The sequence below is a fragment of the Podarcis melisellensis genome (genome assembly GCF_964234715.1).
Source record: "Podarcis melisellensis genome assembly, chromosome: 1".
NCBI lineage: Eukaryota > Metazoa > Chordata > Lepidosauria > Squamata > Lacertidae > Podarcis > Podarcis melisellensis.
Genome location: NC_138528.1, coordinates 103,827,265 through 103,846,384, shown reverse-complemented (window position 1 = coordinate 103,846,384; position 19,120 = coordinate 103,827,265). Strand labels below are relative to the sequence as shown.

Genomic DNA, 19,120 nt, shown 5'->3' with positions numbered 1-19,120 from the left:
GGGGTTTTCAGGCATTATGTATCACCATGTAGTAACAAATTCCTCCTGGAATATTTAACTCTTGAAACTGACAATAACACCGGCGTCTTCCCAGCCAAAAGGTTCAGAACTTTGAAATAGTGGGGGCGGGGGCTGGGGGGGTGGAGGAAGAGAGAGACAGATGGGTAGGGGGAAAAAAGAGCATATTGCTAGCACAGATCATAGTTATACACATAGCATGCGCGCGCGCGCGCACACACACAGCATGTTGCACTGAGTGGGAAGCTGTATTACATTATGACCTTTCACACCTCACATATAATTAATTAAGTCTACTTTTAATGTTGGTATGATAAAGAGTTGGTGCAAAATCTTCATTAGACCCGATAAGGTGGCAATGCAGGAATTGCATATTGGGTGCCAGTACTGGCCGGCGTTTCATTGTCTTTCACCTGAAGCGCTTGATTCTTAAAAATGGTCCTTCAGTCCTGGTTGCTACATGCAGCAATTCTTTTGAAAGCGTTTCTTATGAGGTTGTGGCAGCCTGCTTGCCTCATGTATCACATTTAAGTCGAGTCTTCTGGAAAGCACCAGAAAGCTAAAATGTTATGGGCCAGTAAGAAAACAATAACACTACAGCTTTCCCCGTTGCTGTTGGTTTGTTTTTATAAATCAGATTAATGAAGGAGTGCACCTATTGTGCTCTCATTCTCTCACAGACACAAATTCTCCCTCTCTCTTTGAACCTTTCTGTGGCCTGAATTAATACTGCAATTAATTGTCAGAGGTGGTTTTGGGAGAGCCAAACGTAGATGTGTCAAATTTTGTTGAAATTTCAAAAGGATGTATGATGATCGTACTGTCCTTATAGATTAAACTCTTACGACTTGGCAGGTAAGGGTATATATTTTGGATCTCAAGTGTGGAATCAATGATGTCGTGTACTTGTTGCAAAGCAGTAAGTTAATTTCAGTACCTTGGCTAAATCTTGCTAACAGTAATTATTATTGCCTGTAATTGATTTTCATGTTTGTGTGTAAGACAGATCTCAATGAATTTGTATATGTAAGTGTGCCACCTTTTAAGTAGCTTATTCTGCTCCCTTTAAACAACTGTCACATGTCTGTCCTTGTAACCATCTCTTACCCCCTCCTGCTCAGTATGTGGATGCTCGGAGTTAAATTGAATTGCCATAAATGCGGATTTGTCATTCCTAATAACTATTTTAACTTCGTTTCCTTGGATTTCTATTAAGATACGATGATCGTCTCAATCAGTTATTGTTCAAACCTTTCCAAATGTTCATTTGCAGCAGATTGAACTGTAAACCAATCAACCAAACCAAACCAAAGATCCGGCTTCTGGCTCTAGACTACACTTATTTTTTTTTTATTTACAACATTTCTGTACCACTCATCAACAAAAAGTGATCGGTGTGGTTTACAAAATGATTAAAAAACAACAACACCACAATTGCAAAGCACATATTAAAACAGAGTGTGGTTGTTATCACGTTACTAATTGCCGAACACGTCCATATCAAACCCAGCTAGTCAACATTGTAGCAAAGTTCACAGCAGTGTTGCAACTCAAATATGAAAAGCTATGACAGTGTTGTAGTGATGTCATGACACCTGGTCATGGTAGGCATCCTGGTGAGAAGCTGCAGAATGTGATTTGCTTATACATCTTATTTTTCCTATGCTTTGAGTGACATGCCTGGCGACAGCTGGATCATTGCATTATATTGTATACTTGCCATTGAAATAGTCATGCTGGAGAGAAAATGTGTGTGTTTGTGTGTGATATTTTCTAGTATATCTTTATAGCCATTCATATATAGAATGAATGACCCACCCACCTATCTTAGGGTTCTCAAATCTCTTTATAAATATTGTTTTAGCATTAGGAAACCATGTGTGAGAAAATTCACTGTTGATATTTCATTGAGGAGGAACAGGGGTCTATTGAAAAATGGCATGCAAAGCTGTATGCAGCTAGGCAGTCTGTTCCAAATACAATAGGGTTTGTGCACCTTTAATATCTGTGTAGGAAAGTGAAATTTAGCAAATAAAGATACAGGAGCCTAGACATTTTTTTTTTTATGCAATTCATAGGTATTTGATGGAATTCATAGAATCTTAGAGTTGGAAGGGACCCAATGGTCAACCCCCCACAATGCAGGAATCTTGGCTAAAGCAATAATAATAATAATAATAATAATAATAATAATAATAATAATAATTTATTTGTACCCCGCCCATCTGGCTGGGTTTCCCCAGCCACTCTGGGTGGCTTCCAACAAAGATTAAAAATACATCAAAATGTCACACATTAAAAACTTCCCTGAGCAGGGCTGCCTTCAGATGTCTTCTAAATGTCAGGTAGTTGTTTTTCTCTTTGACATCTGATGGGAGGGCGTTCCACAGGGCAGGCACCACTACCGAGAAGGCCCTCTGCCTGGTTCCCTGTAGCTTTGCTTCTCGCAATGAGGGAACTGTCAGAAGGCCCTCGGCGCTGGACCTCAGCGTCCGGGCTGAACGATGGGGGTGGAGACACTCCTTCAAGTATTCTGGGCGGAGGCCGTTTAGGGCTTTAAAGTTCAACACCAACACTTGGACAGATGGCCATCCAACCTCTACTTAAAAACCTTCAAGGAAGGAGAGTCCACCACCTCTCGTGGGTGTCTGTTCCTCTGCCGAATAGCTCTTACTGTCAGAAAGTTTTTCCTGAATATTTAGTCGGAAACTCCTTTCTTGTAGCTTGAAGGCGTTGGTTCGTGTCCTACCCTTCAGAACAGGAGAAAACCAAATTCATCTCCAAGATGCAGAGATGGATTAGACATACGTATAGCTTACAGCTATTACGGCGTTGCCATTATGATCGACACAAGGAATCTCCATGTATAGAAGTAGGGTCCTCTCATGTTCTGAAAACAAGCAATGGGATGGCTAGAGAAAACTTTTTGTAAGCTAGTAAGCACCACTTTCTTGAGGAGAAGCTCACTACTGAGCCCCATAGTATTCTAATAGTTCAAAAGTAGCTGCCCTTACCCTGGGGGTGGAAGGCTATAGAAAGGGTGGCCATGTGTCTTCATTTACACCCTTTTAAAGATTTCTCCAAGTCTGGTAGCCTGTGAGGCTGTTCTAACATGTTCTCTCTGTAACCAGCCTGATCAACAGTCTGGCTGTTTCTGAGCACTTTTCAGAGCAGGTTACACAAATGGGATGTAACTAAAGCATGTGTCACTGGGGCTAGATGAGACACCAGGTGTATTGTATTTCAAATAGAGTTATAAGAATTTCTGAATTTGCATTTGCAAATATCATGCACCAGTGTGGTGTAGTGGTTAAGAGCGGTAGACTCCTAATCTGGGGAACCGGGTTCGTGTCTCCGCTCCTCCACCTGCAGCTGCTGGGTGACCTTGGGCCAGTCACGCTTCTTTGAAGTCTCAGCCCCACTCACCTCACAGAGTGTTTGTTGTGGGGGAGGAAGGGAAAGGAGAATGTTAGCCGCTTTGAAACTCCTGAAAGGGAGTGAAAGGCGGGATATCAAATCCAAACTCCTCCTCCTCTTCTTCTTCTTCTTCTTCTTCTTCTTCTTCTTCTTCTTCTTCTTCTTCTCTCTTTGTCCTCTTGGCAGTACATGTGCCCCCCCCCCCGTTTTTCATGGCTCTTTTTATTTATTTATATTTATATACCACCTTCATCTTCCAGGGATCTCAAGGTGGTGTACATGGTTCTCCCACTCATTTTCATCCTCACAACAACGCTGTGAGGTAGGTTAGGCTAAGAGATCATGACTGGCCCAAGGTCATTCAGTGAGCTTCATGGCTGGGTTTGAACCCCGCTCTCCCAGGTCTTAGTCCAACACTCTAACCATCATGCCACACTGACTTTCCTCCTCATTGCTAGTGTAGCACCAAAGATAATGGTGGATTGTAGGTATGAATATCATAAGGGAAGACAGCTTGGCCAATGGAGTTTGGGCCAAAGAGAATTCCAGTCTTGTGGCCTCAATGGATGCTTCTACTAGCCCTAGGTTTCATGCTAAATGTGCCCTCCCCCTGTAGTTTTCTAGAGTGCCTGAAGAAAGAGGGACCCTTAAAAAATTGGAATTTTTGCCACATTGCTACTAAATAAACATATCAGTTAGAAGCTTCCACAAACCATGTTTACAACTGAATGAACCAACAGACCATTGCAGAAAATAAATGAAGAGTTCTGGATCACCTTTAATTACTAAATGATTTCCCTGCATATGCTCTGTTGGTTTCCTAATATTCTATCCTTTTATTATTTTCCATAAAGTCATTGCATTGTAATTTATTGTCAGGAAAGAGAGCGCCTAAAGTTTTTGCTCTGTGCTGCAATACACAAACACTTTTAAACCACCTTTAGGAGAGGAAAAAAGGGAGATTTTAAAAATATATATATTACATTGTAGCATTTACACATTCTCTCCCCCTCCTTTTCTAAATAGAGATTTAGAAAGATTTTCCACCTCCTCCAGTGGTCTTTCTTAAGGCTTTCTGTACCTCAAGTAGCCAAAGCCCCAGTTAAAGTTAATACGCAATGCAACACAGTTTAAGAGATAGGCTTTTCTTGCAGTCAGGTCTCAATTAAGAGATAAAAGACAAAAAAGTGCAAAGCACTTGATAAAGCTAAGAATACAAGGACCGGCATGGAAGTGCTTGAAGCTGTCCATAGCGATAACTGGATAGTCAGCTGGAATCTTCTTGAAATGAAGTGGGTGCTCTAACTTATCAAAATCCACATATGGGAAATTATTGGTGCCTACAGGGGTGATTAACACTAACTCAGTGGGTCAGAAACAAGCTGGGATAAAGGTGAAAGCTGTATCTGACTATCAACACCAAATACATCCATTTAGAGACAGATAGCAGCCTTTCTCCTCTCTCTGCTTCCCCCTCCCCTTCCTGTATCTTCAGTTTTGCAGGTTGTTGCGCAGCAGAAGCTGCATGCACACAGTGGACACTGTAATGTGCAAATTGCGTCTCACGTTTATAATGTAATCTGTTTTTAATAAGCCACATTAAGATTATGTTTTAGATAATTGCGCGCTTCTTTTTTTCACAATAAACATTTGCCCAACTGTATATATACTGTATATATCTGTGTCTATTTTGAGATGCTCTTCACAATTACAAGTACACTCAGGCAAAAAGAGAGAGGCTTTGCATGCAGGTTATTTGGGCTGGCTATATTTTACTCAGAAATTTGTGTTTAGGATGGCGGGCTAAGAGCTAAGTGCATTACTTTGAGCCTTGCTTTGTTCTGATGGGACTTACGGCCATACTGAAACAGAATGCCATATTTTCCTTGATTTAAAAACTGAAATCATTTCACCTCTGATTTCTTGTAGATTTAAGCCTGAGAATAACCTGTACCTGCCTGCCTGCCTATGGAAATCTTTGCTGTGAAAGAGAAACTAGTTTATTGGTCCTTCTCCCTACCCTGGAGGCAAAGTCAAACTCTGAAATCTGTGGCACATATATATAATGTTGAAGTTGTGCCTGGCTTTGGTCTTGACCTTTGGGAAATGGGGAAATACTGGGCCAGGCTTTGTATGCAAGTTACACAGCCTGCTGGGAAAGACCTATGCAGTTGTCTCCATGCAGCTGTGGCATTTACACACACACTATAGCTGCATAGAATTGCACCAGGAGGAAACATTAGCTATGCCATTGGCTTGTGCAGCTGGAAGAGGTGAAAATTACCTATATCAGGGCAGATCGATTTTAGGATGAATGCAGGGGCCTATTGAGTAGAAAGGTCTAGTCTAGCATCCTTTTTCTCACTGAGGCCAACAAAATGCCTCTGGGAAGTCCACAAGCAGGACATATGAGTGACAACACTCCTCACTGGCATCCAGAGCCATACTGCCTCTGATAACTGCAGGTAGCATACAGCCATTGTGACTTGCATCCATCAATAGTATCTTGCCAATGGGCTTTTTTAGATCCAGGTTTTGGCGATAAAAGAAATTCCAGGTGTTTGCTTTAACAGGTTTTGTCAGACGAAAATATAAAGCGCAGAGCATAGAAAAGCAGGTATCTCACGGCCCTTTGAGTTGTTGGGAATCCCAACAACTGAACACCTGATAGCATCCACTCGAGGCAAATCCTTCTGAAGCTCTGAGTTGGGATTGTCACTAAGCAAGGGCCCTACTGGTCCTTATATGCTATTTTAGTGTCTTAAGATGAAGTCACCAATCTTTCCACTTTCATGGCTGCTGGTTGCAAAGCCACCCTGCAACTTCAAAGGACTAGCTAAGAGCCAGAGGAGACAGCTCACCACTCCCATGCTAGTGGCGTGAAGCTACGGTTCCTGGCAGCTCTCCAATGCCATATCTTGATGGCCTTGAAGGAGAAGACGACGGCCGCAATTCCTGTGTACTCTCACGCTGTGGTCTTACTAGAAGTTCATATCCCATTCTCATGACACAATAAATTTCTATAATAATTAACTCCTTAAAAGATGCAGCTTAGGAAGATTCTAATATTAGCCATTGAGCAGTTCCAGGTTTCTAGAAAGGCGCTGTATAAGGTGTCAAAGAAATAACAACATCCTTCTGCATATTTCCAGTACAGATAGTGTTGTCCTCCATGAATTTGTCTAATCTCCTTTGAAAGCCATCCAAATTGACAACCATTGCAACCAAGTTGATGGCTCTTGTGAGAGTGAATTCCATAGTTTAGCTATTTTCTTTTGTCTGTGCTTAATCTGCCACCAGTCAGCATCATTGTGTGACCTCAGCTTCTAGTATTACAGCATGCACAATTCCATGCACCTCTATTAAGTCCATTCTAAGGGTGGATCTACACACAGGGGGAAAACCCTGCTATAAATAAGTCAGAAATAAGATCGTTATAACAAAAGAAAAAACTCCTATGTAAAATTGCACGGAAAAGTTTTCTGCTCTACAGCACCATCTGGTGTCACAGTGTTATAATGCATGTAAAACACCTTTTCTTTACTAATGTATGAGTCCTTAGTCTAGTCACCTTCTCCGCTGAAACTAAAAAGCCCAAATTGCTGTAACCTTATACAGTTCCACTTTGGCTACTCTTTCCCATGCCTTTTCCAGATCATCCGCACTCTTTTTGAGATGCAGCAGCCAGAGCTTTACAACTGCTTGTGCAGCAGACTTTGAATCCGTCTGTTGTGCACAAGTAAAGTGATAATTCATATTTGCTCTTTGATGTCAAAAGCATCCTTGGTTTCTGAGCTAAAGCTGAGAGTTGTCAAATGGAGGCACAGGTTAATTCTGTGTCCAGGGCAGCTGTTTATCAGCTCCATCTGGTACGCAGGCTGCGACCCTACCTGCCCGCGGACTGTTTCGCCAGAGTGGTGCATGTTCTGGTTATCTCCCGCTTGGACTACTGCAATGCGCTCTATGTGGGGCTACCTTTGAAGGTGACCCGGAAACTACAATTAATTCAGAATGCGGCAGCTAGACTGGTGACTGGGAGTGGCCGCCGTGACCATATAACACTGGTCTTGAAAGATCTACACTGGCTCCCACTACGTTTCTGAGCACAATTCAAAGTGTTTGTGCTGACCTTTAAAGCCCTAAATGGCCTCGGTCCAGTATACCTGAAGGAGCATCTCCACCACCATCATTCTACCTGGACACTGAGGTCCAGCACCGAGGGCCTTCTGGCGGTTCCCTCACTGCGAGAAGCCAAGTTACAGGGAACCAGGCAGAGGGCCTTCTTGGTAGTGGTGCCCGCCCTGTGGAACACCCTCCCACCAGTTGTCAAAGAGAAAAATAACTACCAAACTTAAAGGCAGCCCTCTTTAGGGAATCTTTTAATGTTTAATAGGTTATTGTATGTTAGTGTTTTGTTGGAAGCCACCCAGAGTGGCTGGGAGGACCCAGCCAGATGGGCGGGGTATAATAAATTTATTATTATTATTATTATAATTATTATTATTATTGAATGTCAGGGCCACGTTCTGGGGAGCAAGCAGGGAGCTGAGGCATCTAGTTCAAAGGGCAAAACTTGAAGGGGAAAGGGTTAAAGCCACCCTCTTCACCAGTGCTGCAGTTCCAATCTGGATGTCCCTGTGGCAGCCAAAAATTAAAAGACTTGGTATGGAATCTCCATCATCTCATCTAGGTAGGTCCTTAGTTGTGAGTCTGTAGAAAGCTTTCCATTGATTTATTACTGCTGCCTTGCTACTTGTGGATGGACTGTGAGGAATGAGCTAGAAAGCTAGTCACAGCCAAGTGCCTATACCATCTGCATCTTTCTTCCCAAAGCACTCGGAGCCTGAGTCTCCTAACTTTGCAAACCACTATGCTCTATAGAGTGGTGGCGCTTTATTCTGCACATTCGCTTTTCAGATTACTATTCCTGATATGTCTGCTATAAAAACAGCCTGGTCTTCATTGCTCAAGCAGCCATAGAACCATTCCTTCATTGCAGGGGGTTAGATTAGATGGCCCTTGAGTCCCTTGTAACTCTACAGTTATGTGAGTCTCTGGTTACAGGGTTGGAAGGGACCTTGGAGATCATTGAATCCAGCTCCTGCTTAATGCTTGGTCTGCAATGCAGGGTGCAACTATACCAACAAGTGGATATCCAGGTTCTTAAGTCTGCCACACTTAGTTAAAAAACACAGTCTTTTCAAACAAATCCTACAATTTAAGACAATATGGACTGGCACTTCAACTTCACAGTTAATATGATAATCCACATAGGCTTTTTTCTGGTATAGGGCAGAAAGACAACTCTGATTCAGGGGCCTGTTTGATAGTATGCCACAACTCAAGTTAAGCAGGTGGCAGGGTGAAATATAAAAGGATTGCTAAACAAAGAATTTTTATTTCCTGGCTTCTGCCTGCAGGGGAGAAATTATGAAAGCAAAGCAAAAACCTGACAGCCAAAGAGCATCCAGGATTTTTAAATGAAGGGGTTCATTGTTATTTTTAAAAGCTATGCAAATCAATTACAATTTGCAAATAAAAAGGGCCCACCGAAAACAGATGAGTTTCTAGACATAATTAGCAGCAGTCTTTTTGTTTAATAAATAAATTAAATAAATTAAAAGAAACTTAGTAAAACTTGTTGGAAGTTGTACTTCAAATATGCTAGCTCACCTGGTATATTCTTAGGTCACACTTTTGACTCTTAAGGGCTCACAGTACAGGTGGCAAAATTGAGATTGCAAGTTTTTCCATTAGGAAAAAACCTGAAATATATTCAGTACCTCTCACTTTTACATACTGTGTGGTGGAGATTCCATCTTTTTTTGTTGCTTATGTTAAACACGGGGAGCTTATTTGAGAGAGAGCGTGTACCTTGCTTTCAAAAGTACTAAAGTTGTTAATACCAAAGTCAGGGACCCTCTTCTTATGTACTTAATAAGCAGATATATCAAGTATTTAGCTTCACAGCAGGCTCCTATTTGGGAAGCACACCATTTAAGCAATAGGTACCCCTTGCATTTCTGAAATTAATAAAGTTGGAGCCTCAAATGTCAATTATTTGCTTTCCTATTTTCATAGGTGATTTCGCTAAGCAGAAGCCCTTGCTAATCCTGCGTTCACATAGATAGAAGGTCAAAGTTGGTCAGTGAGCCAAGAAATACCATATCAGGGTTTCTTTCCTCTCCAATTGAAAGAGGCATAAATTGTGGAATTAGTGTATTGATTGAAGGCTACAACTTCAAGCAATCAGTTTTTTCTGGCTTGACAAGATTATTTTATCCTACTTTTCTTTTATTATTATGTGTTGTATTTGAGTCATCCTTCAGGCAGATGAAGTGACAGCTTGATTTAACTCAATAAAATCCACCAGTTAGGAAACCTACTGAGCCGAACAAAAGAAGAAAACGACTGCGAGGGGAAGGTGCACATTTAGTGTAAGCAAGCATAACCCTTGGAAAGGAGAAAATATTAACTGAAATTATGGCTCTAATCAATGCATTTCTATGGAAACTTGGGAGGAATTTATAAGACCTTCTCAAGGGGGCAAGCTTTAGCAGATCGTGCCATTTCAGCCCTCCCCCTTTTAAAATGACCTACCAGAATCTTTAAGCATGTGTACCAGAGAAGAAAAAAGACCCAATATTTTACATGATAGCTCTGTTTTAGTGCAATGGTAACAAATTAGATTACATGGTTTTGTTGTTCTGTTCACAAAGAAAACGTTATGTCGTAGTTTCTGTTATTCTGAGTAATTAAAACAGCTTATTCATGTACCTTGTGAGTATTCAGGTGGTTGATGAATTTTGTCAAATGACGTCTGTCTGTCTGTCTGTCTGTCTGTCATGCCATCTCAATGGATGGAGCTTCAGAAGCTGGGGTTACTTCTTCAGGAGACAAGCTTAATAGCCATTGTTTGTTTGCATATTTTACTATACAAAGGGGACATGCAACAAAAAAAGTCACATTGAGTCTCGCCTCCTAACAGGAGTCCTCCTGTTCAGAGTTCCTGTCAGCCAGTCGTGGCCTCCTCCAACATGCTGAGCCGTAAAATGCTCGCGGCCGGCTCTGCTATTAGGTGGAGTGAAGCAACTGCCTCAGGCTGCAGGAGTTGAAGAACAGGAAGGAACGACAAAGTATTGGAGGACAAAGCTCTGTGTCGCCTGCCCTGCACAATAACCTGCTGCCCTCAGACACAAATAAGAATGTCCTCCTGTTGCCAGAGCTAAGGTTAGGGCTCTCCCACACTTCTGATTGTCCCATGCTTTTTAGGCATGGGTCTTAGCGGTTTTGCCTTTGCCCTCCTGCTTCCCCCAGAAATTCTGCTAAAATGGCCCATCACACAGAATACCTGATTGTTCTGATTCAGCATTAAACAGCAGATTTTTCTGGGAGGAAGCCACAAGGCAAACGGAGGTGCAAAGGTGTTTTGTTTTTTTTAAATTTGTGAATTGTGGCCTGAGTTTCTGCACCATTAGAGTGGAGTTTTTGTTTGTTTTGCTCAGTAAAATGCAGATTTGCTGTGCAGCCTACAAGTCATCCCCCAAGTAGCGTTGTGGTGGGACTATCACATTTAATAAGTATTTTATAAGTATTTTCAATAGGGTGGGAAAAATGTGATGCTTCCTCCAGGTAGCGCGCCATTGCTAATAGGGTTGCAGCCTGAAATGTGGCTCCATCCATGCTATTCAGAAGTTAAATACCGTATTTTTTGCTCTATAAGACTCACTTTTTCCCTCCTTAAAAGTAAGGGGAATGTGTGTGTGTCTTATGGAGTGAATGCAGGCTGTGCAGCTATCCCAGAAGCTAGAACAGCAAGAGGGATTGCTGCTTTCACTGCGCAGCGATCCCTCTTGCTGTTCTGTCTTCTGGGATTCAGAATATTTTTTTTTTGTTTTCCTCCTCCAAAAACTAGGTGTGTCTTGTGGTCTGGTGCGTCTTATAGAACGAGAAATACGGTATGTTGCTGGCCTGCAGAACAGTTTTTGGCTTGCAGCAAAGTGTGGATTAGAGATTTCAGTATTGTTACTTGAAACTCATTTGTGGGAGCGTTGCAGATTGGCTAAAATATGCTTGTGGAATCCTGTCACAGGTTGTGTAAAAGGGTCCCACGGAAGAGGAGATAAACCAAGCAAACAAGTTTCCTAAAAACTTCATGTGCACATTCTGTTAATAATTTGGGTGCATTCATCTGGACAATAGTGCAAGTACATTTAAGATGTCACATATGCAACATATACTACATTTGGTAATGTAGAATGGAAGACTTAAATGGGGAATTTTTTGACCAGAGTCTTATTTTTTTCATCATGCTTGAAATAGATGTGCTACCAGGCTTTCAGTGAAAGCCCCTAAATCTCTTCTGGCTAATATTGAGCTAACAAGATTATTTGCTCCCTATTTTTCTCCGTTTCCTGCTACTTTTTTTCAATTATTGGCAGCTTGATGTGATTTCTGTCCAGTGGTGAGCTAACAATGGTTACATACTGTTCCTCTTTCCCCCGATTTCTGAAATAGTAGCTTCTGGTCATTTCACTCTTGTGGTTGTCGTTGTTGCATGGGAAATGAGATCTAAATGGCTGGATAAGATAACATACATTGTCATATAATGTCCTTGCCAGCAAATCAAAACAAGGACTCAGTAAATACCAAACACAGTCAAACCTGGAAAGTATGGTCACTGGTCACAGATGATGGCATAGGAGCCAACTCCTAGGACCAAGGTCCCTTTGCCTCCCCCCATAAAATATTTGAGGGGGCTGTTCCCTCCAAAGTTGATGGGCATTGCCATTCAAATGTTATGTGTGTGCTGTGTCATGTGATTGATTATGTGGGGTGGCTTACCTGTCCCCCCATATTTTATTCAAGTTGGCACCCCTGGATGATGGGATTTGCACTTCAACAACATCTGGAGGGCACCATGTTGGTTCTGTACACTGACTGCCAGGAGCTCTCTAGAATTTCAGACAGGGCTCTCTCTCCTCCCTCCTGAAGATGACAAGGATCGAACCTGGTACCGTTTGCATTCAAAGTATGTTCACTACCACTGAGCTACAATCTCTCATCCAACTATTTCCCCTTCATAGTTCTAAGAAAGTCATACTGCAAATGCTTTGTTCGACATACTTGTTTTGCCTTCGTGGCGTGCAACAAGACTCTGTCATTTCTGCCACAAACAGACCAACATACCTAGAATTTGCTCTCTTTTAAGTAGCTGATGCCCTTGCTCCTCCCAGAGCAAAAATAATTTAAGGTCAGTGCAATGATGTTCATCTAAGACATCTAAATTTGAGGCTAACGATTTGTAGAATTATGGCTTTCTTGACCATTTCATTTCATTTTCAGTGGTTAAGATGCTGTAAAAGCATGTGGGGAAAAAAATATATCTCACATTAGAGACTATTGATTCTTCTATGAATCTGAAGTCATATTTTGTAACACTGAGGTGCCATTTGTTATTGGTTCACATATTAGCATTTGTCAGCTCGTGTGTAATTTTCCTCAGCTAACACTTCCTTTCCATTTAAAATTATATTTTCCCTCCTTTACCATAATAGCATATGCTCTCACAAACCCCTTAGTCAGTAGCTCAGTAAATGCCAGTTTAAAGTTTTTAAGGAAAAGGGGCTGCAGTGTGGCACTTCCCTCCCATTTTTTCCTCTGCTGCCATTCGCTTTACTTAAATTTGTTTAAACCATTTTAACCTTTCCATCAAAGGCCAAGAGATGTTGGTTAATGATTACTGACTTCCTGGGTACGAAAGGACATTATCACCATGCGTGGGGAGTCTTTCGCCCCCAGATGTTCCTGAACTATGACCCTCATCAGCCCCAGCAAGCATGGCCAATGGCCAGGGATTGTGGGAGTTGTAGTTCAGCAACAATTGGCAGGCCAAAGGTCCCCCACACCTGATTTGAACTAATGCTATTTTTCTTTCCTCTTCTGGTTTCCACTTATGCCAAGAAGGTTATGTTTTCCCCTTATGGTGCTGCCCTAATACGCCCCAGGTTTTATAGGTACAGTGGTACCTCGGGTTAAGTACTTAATTCGTTCCGGAGGTCTGTACTTAACCTGAAACTGTTCTTAACCTGAAGCACCACTTTAGCTAGAGCTAAACCTGAAGCACTGCCAGAGCACGATTTCTGTTCTCAACCTGAAGCAAAGTTCTTAACCTGAAGCACTATTTCTGGGTTAGCAGAGTCTGTAACCTGAAGTGTATGTAACCTGAAGCGTATGTAACCTGAGGTACCACTGTACTGAAATATCTATGGAATGCACAGGAACTTGGAGCTGAGGACACTTTTGGCTTTGACAAGACTCTTCAGGTTTTTCTTTTCAAGCAATGTTTTCCTAACGTTTGTCAAGAAAATAGCTTCCTCTAGATAAAAACTGGCCTCTTTGATAAGTTGTTGTTTCTCAGTAACTGGGATGAGCACAGTGGCTGGAAGCACCTGTATTATATTGTGCTACTGTGATCTAAGGAAGGACGCTGGGCCTGCTACTTAAGAACTGGCAACAGCTGTGAGAATGGATATTTGCTCATGTGCAGATGGTTCCAGCTGCTAAGCCTTTTGATTGGCTAAGAGGACTCATCTCCAAGCAGGGCTGGGAGTGTCCCCTGTCTGAAATCCTGGTGAGCCACTGCCAGTCAGTGTAGACAATACTGAGCTACATAGACCAATGCACTGATATTGTTTAAGGTGGGTTCCTATTTCCTGCTGTTTTCTCATGCAACCTGCATAATGTGAAGTCCCAACTTCATGTTATGAAACAAGCCAAACTTAAATGCGTATGTGACACAAATGTTTTTAACAATATGAACTTCATATTGATATATTGGTGTTGAAGGTGAAGAAACAAGATAATATTCCTGGAGCCAGCCAGGTGTTCAGAATATGGCTACAGATAGGTAGCCGTGTTGGTCTGCCATAGTCAAAACAAACAAAAAAAAAATCCTTCCAGTAGCACCTTAAAGACCAACTAAGTTAGTTCTTGGCATGAGCTTTCGTGTGCATTCTGAAGAAGTGTGCATGCACACGAAAGCTCATACCAAGAACTAACTTAGTTGGTCTTTAAGGTGCTACTGGAAGGAATTTTTTTTGTTCAGAATATGGCTGTTAGGGAAAATGTAACACAGAACTGTGCAAGATCCCTCAGCATACTGTAGAGAGCCTGAATTTCTAGTTGTTCTGTGAAGGTTCACTATGAAAGGGTACGTTTCCAAACTATCTTCCATTTCTTCTTCTAAAAGGAATCTATCACAAGCTATAGCAGTTAGTTGAGGTCTTGTTTTTTCCACTATGGCGGCTAGAAACATCACAGTTGTTTGGCACAATGTAGAAACTGTAAAGGGACTTATTGTATGTGAAAGAGAGCAGATGTATTGAACTGAAAAAGGCAGCTCACTGTGGTCTATTTACTGTTATCCAGAAGTACAAAGGCACCTTTCATTCAGACACTGTAGCTTGAATTGGTTCTTTAAGTGTTTAACAGAGAGTATGAATACACCTGGACCCTGAGCAATACTATACCTCACTTATTTATTGAAGCCAGCCTCGCCCCTCTCATCAAATCCCAAATGTGTGCGCAGAGTGGCTCAAGCCCTGAAACATTTGAAGGTTGATCAGTAGACTTTGTACTGCATCTGGGGGGACCACCAGTTGCTGGCACATGCAAAGACAAAATCTGTGTGACTAGATAGGCTGAGCCAACTGTGCATATTTTATCATCCCTCTGATGTATTTGTAGAACAGGCCACATATTTTGCAGTGAACAGAAACAGGTAACAGCACAGCTGGGAAGAGACTTGCTCGGGAACGCTACTTTCTTTGTTCTCCCCATCATGTTTACTCAGTTCCCCGTTTCGCCCCTCAAGAGTTTCAGTCATGAATAATTGGTTTGAGAGCATATTGTGGAAAAGCAGTAGGCTGTATAGTTTATAATACAAGAATACTCTTGCTACGGGTCAGTGGAGTTGTCATTCACAAAATTTCAGAGGCAAAGGTTGTGATAGAGATCTGTTGCAGTTTCACTATAATATGGTAGAATGGTTGTAATCTTTGAAGCACACTTGTAATTATGATTTGCATTCATATACATCTGAGAGCTAGGTTGAATACATACAGTGAAATAGTTTTCTGACCATGCAGAGGTGGGAGCTGGTTTTGGAAAGCTGTTGGTTTCCTCAGGAAGCTCTTCAACCCTACATTCATTAATACCATTTGTAGTCCCAAGCGCAGTGAGCCTGCAGCTGGTGGGGGTGGGAGCCAAGACATTGACAGATGAAATGATCACAGGACAAACTTATTGGGATTAAACAGACCACAACTTTACTGATTGCACATCTCAGTTGGTTTTGGCATAGCTGTTTTGGTGTAGGGTTTGGTTGTGTATCCTGAAGCATCCAGCCCAACTACTGCTGGTTGATTATTTTTGCAGGATTGATCCTGGATTAAGAATCACCCTATGAAGTACATCAAATCAGGTGACCTGCTGAGATCGCCGTTGTGGTGGGGTGCTGTGACCCATGAGCCCCTGTTTGGGCATCCGGACAGGACACCATTACATGGACCCCTTTAATGGGGTACCCTGATCTCCAATCCCTCCTTGCTTTGGCTAGGGACCCAACCCAATAAGTGAGTGGCATGGGACTGTTTTATGTCTAGTGAATGAACTGGAGTGAAGACCAGCACTAGAAGTCGTCACTCTGGTCCACCCAGTAGACCAGGGGTCAGCAAACTTTTTCAGCAGGGGGCCAGACTATATTTTGAAAAAAATAAAAAATGAACAAATTCCTATGCCCCACAAATAACCCAGAGATGCATTTTAAATAAAAGGACACATTCTACTCATATAAAAACATGCTGATTCCTGGACCATCCGCCGGCTGGATTTAGAAGGTGATTGGGCCGGATCCGACCCCCGGGCCTTAGTTTGCCTACCCATGCAGTAGACTATACCCTCATGGCTCGGCCGCTATAGGCCAAAGCCACGTTCCTCACAAGGCTTGGTTGCCAGACCCTATATTGGCTTGGTTGCCCTTCTCTGCACATGTTTCAGCATGTCAACAGCATTTTTAAGCTGTGGTAGTTTAAAGTTCTTAAACTACTAGCTGAAGGACATTCAGAATATGTGTGTGGCGGTTGAGGTAGTATACACTGCTTTAAGATATCTTTTGTGTTCATTGGATCTAAAATGAGGAGGCAAAGAATTCACACATGGAGGACTGGGGAGGATTCTTTGCTCCTCCCTCCCAATAAGGATATGATTAAGGACAGAGTGTCAGTTGTGACTTGCATTTTTATTCTTTTTGTCAGCTTGTGTCACAACCCTAACATTATTAAAATGTATTTTTTTTATTCAATATTCACATTTCAGGTGTTTGAGCCGTAATTTCTGTTAGTAAAAGTGACATTTCTTAAAGTTCATTATTTTTTCACACTGAAATCTTGGGCTCATTTTTATTATTATTAAAAAAATAGACATTAAATAATGGAACCGAAGTGTCTAGAGGCTAACGGGCACCCCAGTGCTTTGTCATTTTAATAGCTGAATTGTTGGCATGAAGGGTTTGATAATACCTAGGTCATGGAACCTGACTGCTTGAGAATTACACCCATCAGAATCTTTACTTCTCATAGAATTCCTGCAGACTGTGGCACCCAATGGAAACCCTTTGGACGGTGTTTCTTTGACATTTTTGTTGGCATTTTCCAGGAAAGATGCACCATGGAGACCTCTTTTAAATTGTGAGGAACCTTGAAACATTGTCCAAAGGGCTTGGAAGGACCTACCCTGCAAGCTGCGAACATATTTGCTGACAGAAGAATGCCACCAAGTGAGCAAATTCTGGAGTGCAGTAATAATATTTGGGGAATTAAGGCTTATATGGTGGTTGTCTTGCTGAGATGTATGGAAGAGGCTGCACTCAAGAGACAGAATGTGGAGTAAATTTTGTTCTCCAGATGTTTTCTATTACAACTTCCATCAGGTGTGCTGGCTGGGGCAGATGGGAGTTATAGTCCAAAACATCTGGAAGGCACCCTGTTGATAAAGGCTGCTTTATAGACATTCTCAGACACTAAACAGCTTACGCTTGCCTATTGACATGAAAGATATTGCTGATAACTGTTAGAATACTTTGCATAGCTTGTGGTACAGTTGATCTTCTCAAGTAGAGTCAGAAACTATTTGGAACGAAACCTTTTGGCTTTGTCACTGACACATTTCTCTACAGGTAGGTGTTTGATAAACATGGATTTGTATATAGGGGTTGTGTGTACATGTATTTAAAGCTACAGATCCCACCCCCATTACTGAGCATTTTGAAGTGGTTTCTGAAGCCATTCCGAGTCCCTTGTGGATGAGTTTTGTAGAAATGAAAACAATAAATAACTTTGATGTAAGTTAAGTCATCCATGCTTGCTGAGTCAACATGCATTTATGATTGTGTGTGTGCATTAAGGATTAGCAACTACATATAGTAAGATGTTTAAAAGGGGGCATTATCTACATTGTGAAATATTTTGGCAAGCATGGTATGTGTTCTGCATCTTGTTTCGCCTTCATTATATGATGGCTTATTTGGAACCTGATTTGTTGTTTTTCCCAAGAAGATGTTTTACGCTATTGTGGGTTTTTTTGGATGAATCGTTAAAGCTTACCAGAGCCACTTGGGAGTTTTTTGTGCTTTATCTTTCTTTTATATAAGAGCAGTGTGGTGTGTGTATGTGACCTAAATGTAGGGTTCCTTAATCCCCAACCAAGTTTTTCTTAAAGGAATAATTACTTCTGTTACTTTTCAGGCCATCCTAAGAAAGAACATAGCATGTTCCATAGGTGCTAGGTTCCACCCAACTTTTTGGGAGGCCGTCATGAGTGTGTAACGTCACATGCACGATGCACACGTATGATGTTACACAACGGAAGGAGGCCGCAAGGCCCAGCGCAGCCATGCGAAGGCCTGGCAAGGCCTGATGGGGCCCATCACAGCTGTGGCCCAGCAGGGCCTGCCACAACCATGGGGAGGCCCAGTGAGGCCATCTGTGGCTGTGGGAAGGCCTGGGGGGGCCCTCAAGATTGGGGGTGGGGGCTCAGCCCCATCTCAATATAGTTTGGGGTTCACACCTATGGCATGTCCCCTTTCTAAGTCATCACATTGTTGATGGTGTGCCACTGTGAGTTGTGTGGGCAAATTGCAGCAAACCAGGGCCGTGATCCAGCTCAGTGAGGTTTCATGCATAATTATGACCTAGAGTGCAACCAAAGTTGATGTTTATTACTAAACCTATAGCTTTCTTAGTTTCAGCTACAGCAGTAATGGTGATGGTAGATAACCCTTTTTTGCTGCGATTGGAGATGCTGGGCAAGGGGTGGGGGGAGTCTTTAAATAACAAAAGGAATAATAAAATGCCTTAACAGTTAATGGGAGGGATCATGGTAACTAGCAATTCACATTTTCAAGCCTAAATTCAAATATATGATCCAAATCTCACCCTTTCACAGCAACCTTTTTGGGATTTGAGGTGGTTTGTCTCCTTTAGGCTAGTATAGTAGCACATTAATTGGGGTGTGTGTGTGTGAAATTTTCAAGCTCCAATTTAGGAGTAAAGAGGAGAAGATGATAAATAAGAGTAAATAACTTTTTAGAAGTATGATTTCCCTTCCATTAAATCGTTTTCAAGAG

At 41.9% G+C, this 19,120-nt stretch overlaps 1 long non-coding RNA gene across 1 annotated transcript in view; it reads right to left on the bottom strand.

The window, feature by feature from the left end:
- Nucleotides 1-19,120, bottom strand: part of LOC309380452 — a 244,569-nt gene that overhangs the window by 61,337 nt on the left and 164,112 nt on the right. The window contains exon 2 of the long non-coding RNA XR_014172940.1: nucleotides 13,553-13,615. This is a non-coding gene — a long non-coding RNA (uncharacterized lncRNA). The remainder of the gene's footprint in view (nucleotides 1-13,552; nucleotides 13,616-19,120) is intronic.